We start from the raw sequence: 4,742 nt of genomic DNA, 5'->3' as shown, positions 1-4,742 counted from the left end.
ACAATAAAGCCTCAGATGGTCTGGACGCTTGATCTTTCCCATGAACCCGAGTTTTATTCCCTCTTCTCAAATTGAGATTCTGGGATTCTGACATAGGCAGCCACATAGAGAACCTGTGGCACTGCAGAAAGCATCTGGGGGCCACCAGAGATTTCAGATTCCCAAAAATGGCATCAGAGACAGATCCTCAACCTTTGAACTGGGAATCCTCACGCTGATCCCCCTCCTTCCAGCATAAAAGGAATTGTGGTTCAGAAAGCAGGCTTGGAGTAGAGGCAAAGGGAGGAGACTGCAGACTATATATCCTCATGGCATGCCAGCCATCTTCCCTCTCCCTCCAAAGCATGGGAACTAGTTGGCCAACTTTAGCTACCTAGCTGAAGTGCAGAGCAGAAGGTGTGAGAAGGTGAAGGTTGCCATCAGTGGTCCTCCCATTCTGCAAAGATGCTCATAACCTTCCAAGTTTGGAAGTTTACGAGCACTGTGGGTGCAATCAGTAGGACTCTGCATGTACATCCAGTTATTTCCATCTCCATACAGGAACTAATGTTAGTTGCTTATTCCAACAGGAGGCTCTCTTCAGAAAGTTGCCCCCTAGAAGTTGTAGATGCTGGAAATGTGTGAAGAGTGGTGTGGAACCATTGCAAGCCCACTCCTTCCATATTTAGTCTACCTGGGTTAGGAACACCAGAAATGGGCTTCAGAAATAAAGGTTTCTGAACCCAGGAATTGGCTCTGCGTGCCAGAATTTTAACTCGGCTCCCAACCCTTCCACACAAAATCCTAATGACAGTTTAGGATCAGATGGGAAAATCAGGTTGCTGCTGCTATGGCGTCAGTCATCATTCCTGAACAACCACTAATCACTCAAAAACTTGTTGGTGGATACAAATAGAACTTCTGCCTACCCCCGATTTATTACATTTATATGTCTCCCAGTAACAAAAGTTATCTCACACTTCATGTCCTGACTGTGCTGTTTGTCTCTCAGTAGATAGAATGTCCCTTTCTCCCTCAAAAAGCAAAGTTTTACTCCCACCCCCTCAGAAGAACCTGACAATTTTATCTTTTTCTGGTGTATATGGAATGGCTTTTCATTTGATAAAGTGTTTGGTTAAATAAATTATATGTTTAGAGTGTCTTTTACTGAAAATTAGACAAATAAAATAATTGAACTGCATATCTGAACAATTTTACTTTCCACCCCTCGATCCTAGAATCTGGATGGAAAGCTGACCAGATCAGTGAAATTATGGCTAGCTGGCAATCCTAGCAACAAAACTAGGAGCTCAATTGGGCTGACATGGGAAGAAGGGCCCTCAGCTATCTGGAAATGGATAGCTTGCTCTAACATGTGCCTTATTTGCAAATATGCTAGAGCTTTAGCAGAGGAAAACAGGCAATAGTATGTGGAAGGGAATCTTTTTGTCCATGTAAGAGCACTAAAAAGACATCTTGGCCTGTGCCCAACTCCCAGCATGCTCTCTCTTGCTCTTTGCTCTACTGTTGTTTTTCACATGAATATCTTACATCCACTCTCTCTCCTCAGCTGTAGGGGTGTCCCTTTCCCCAAGTTCTGATGAAAACTCTATCTCCTAACTATAGCCCTACTGAGAAAAAGTAAACCCAGCACAGAGTGGCCTAGTATCCTCTCTCTTACAAAGGACTGTATTCTGTTTCCAAGTGTGCCTGGTTCAATGTCACCTTAAAATAAAGAACCAGCAGAACTGTTGCCTATCCAGAGTTAGCACCTAGACAGCAGACTAAACAGGTAGACATAATGGGCACATGGTTGGTCTTCCAAATATGCAGAGGTGATTATTACATTTCTGCAGCACCTTTCCCCTATCAAGCTTCTCCTCTCCGTTTTATTCTCACAACAATTCTGTGAGGTACATTAGGCTGAAAGAGAGTCACTGGCCCAAAGTCATCCCCTGAGCTTCATGGCTGAGTGCAGACTAGAACAGACTAGAACCTGGATCTCCGAATCCCAGTCCAGTAATCTCATCATTACACCACGTTGGTTCTATTTGTGGTCTATTTCTATTAACATCATTTCTTTCTAAATTTGTATCTCCTTATATAAATTAGCATATACAAATGTTACACAGATCACTTTCCTCTTTCCTATTAACATCATTTCTTTCCCAATTTGTATCTCCCTATATAAATTAGCATATACAAATGTTAACACAGATCACTTTCCTCTTTCTTAATAATTTAGAAATGACTCTCCAGACTGTGTCATCTACAAACAGTTGAAAAACATATTCCTTCCCTGAGACCCAAAACAGCTAGCATTGCCTCAGGTTCCATTCCAGTCCCATGAGGGAAGGAACAGATCCCAGGCTATGGGCCTGAGGTCTTCTTGGTGGCTCCTATGGTGGGCAGACAATCCTTTTCCTTTTGCTCCTCCCAACCTGCCCCTTAAATGCAGCTGTAGCTTGAGTTCTGCCATTGCCAGCATTAGCTCAGCAACTCCTGCTTCTGGATGAGCTGCTCAGACCATAAAAACAGAATAGATCACCCAGTGATGATGCAGAGAGCTTCAGCTATGGGCAGCAGAGAAATGTAATTAGTCATAATAATAAATCACCCTGCAGTAAATAAATCCCAACAACCATTCCCAGGCATGAGGGAACTCAACTCAGAACACATCCCTTTACTATGACCTAAGTAAATTCACAGGAAGAATCAGAAAATATCAGATGTTGATGCTGTTACTAAGTGAGATGCAATACTTGATGCTGGAAAGGACATGGATGAAGTGTACCTAATAGTCCACATGCCAACTCAGTGAGCTTAAGTGGTGCTAAAAGGGTCTTTTTGGATGTTAGCATGGCCTTTGTGTGCATCTAGCACAAAGAATAAAACCCCAATCCCGTTATTACTCTAAATGGGTGTAACTTACCCAGCCCTTAACCTGATCTTGAATGCTACTGAGTTACTAGCAGGCAACCACAACCCTCTGGGGGCTGCAGCCTAATGATGGAGGAGGTAACAAGTTGGCAAGTCTTACAGATTTTTCAAATTCCTAGGTGCTTATCGGGCACAATAACTTCCAACTATGGGAAGCAGAAACCACTAGAAATTCTTGTGATCTGAAGTCATAAATGCAGATGGCCAGAGGAGAAGGAATCCAAGAGGTTCTTTGGGGCACTGTGAAAGATCTGAAGAATTTAAGAAAGGGAAAGCAATAAGATTATCCCCAAAACAGGAAGTTTTGCTCAGCTGACTCCTTATGTGACCATCAGGATTGTTAGTTTTTTTACTTTGACCTGACAAACAATTTCTGCTGTGATCTTGTCCTCCCTTACCTGGGAGTAACTTTGGTGCCTGAATAGACATATGTGCACAGCATTGTACTTATTTGCAAAATCACAGCTCTTAGTTTCTGTAGACTCTTTGCCTCAGACCCACATGCGAATACCCTTATCTATTTGCTATAGTCCGTTAATCACCTTCCCACCTCTAGAACAGAGTAGAGAGTACCGAACTGTCTGCCCTGAACCATCCACCTGGTTAGAAGAGAACGCCCTATAATGTCCAGTTGCTGCTGTCCACCTCTGCACACAGCCTCTGGCTGCTACTGAAACCAGTCCACCAGTCAAGCACTTCAATCCAGTCATGAACAATAACCCCAGGGAAGAGAAATTTACTATCATAAACCAACTCAGAGATGCTAACTTTGTGCAGAGGCTGTGGCTCAGTGGCAGAGCAAAGGTCTCGCATGGAGAAGGTCCCGGGTTCAGTGACCAGATACGGTTAAGAAACTTTGAATCTGGGTTAGGGTTAGGAACCTGGGGAAAGCTGCTGCTGTCAGTCAGTGTCAGCAATACTGGCCTATATGGGCCAACGGCTTCCCTCTGTTTTAGGTAGCTTCCTAACTAAATAAAATGTGACTGATCTTCTGAAATAGTTTCACATCATTTTAATAAGCTGCATATCTGATCTTGTTTTCTTTTTTGATATCCAAGGAATGAAGGCCTCCTTAGGGTTGTGGAAGTGAGACGGTTGTCCTGGCTGTAGTTACCATTTGTTTTTGTTCTCTATATACTTCCAATTTACTTTACAGAAATTGGTGTACTTCATTTTCAAGCAAAAAATGAGTTCCGTGTGTTGTTCTCTTTGACTTTCTGTAAAGAACTACATTCAGCATTCATATGTTGAGAACATGACATCCGAAACCATAGGTTAGAATACAGGAACATATGAAAAGCCATGGCGGATCAGATCAATGGTCTACCAAGTCTGGCACTCTGCTCACACAGAGGCAAACCAGCTGCCCACAGGATCCCTCAAGCAGGATGCGGACACGTCTTTTACCTGTCCGAGTTCCTCAGCAGCAGGTATGTGCAGGAATGCTAGCTCTGATAAGCAGCTAGCCAACAAAGCTAGTCACCACTGATAGCCTCCTCCACCAAGAATGTGTCCAACCCTCTTTTAAAGCCGTCCACATTGGTGGCCATCACTATTTCCCATGGCAGTAAATTCCATTGTTTATATGATGAGTGAAGAAGTCATTCCTTTTATCTCCGGAGACATAAATAATTGGATGGCATACAGATTTTATAAATAAATAAATAAATCTACCACCAATCAGCTTCATGGGATGACCCCAGGTTCTAGTATTACAAGAGAGAGATAAAATATGTCTCCCTCCCCAGTTTCTGCACACCTTGCATTAATTTTAAACGCCTTACCTTCCTTCGCAGTCGCAGTTGTTATAGCCGCTCCGCTCC

Source organism: Varanus komodoensis, unplaced genomic scaffold (genome assembly GCF_004798865.1).
Source record: "Varanus komodoensis strain SLA01 unplaced genomic scaffold, ASM479886v1 scaffold23, whole genome shotgun sequence".
Classification (NCBI taxonomy): domain Eukaryota; kingdom Metazoa; phylum Chordata; class Lepidosauria; order Squamata; family Varanidae; genus Varanus; species Varanus komodoensis.
This window is presented reverse-complemented; position numbering follows the sequence as displayed.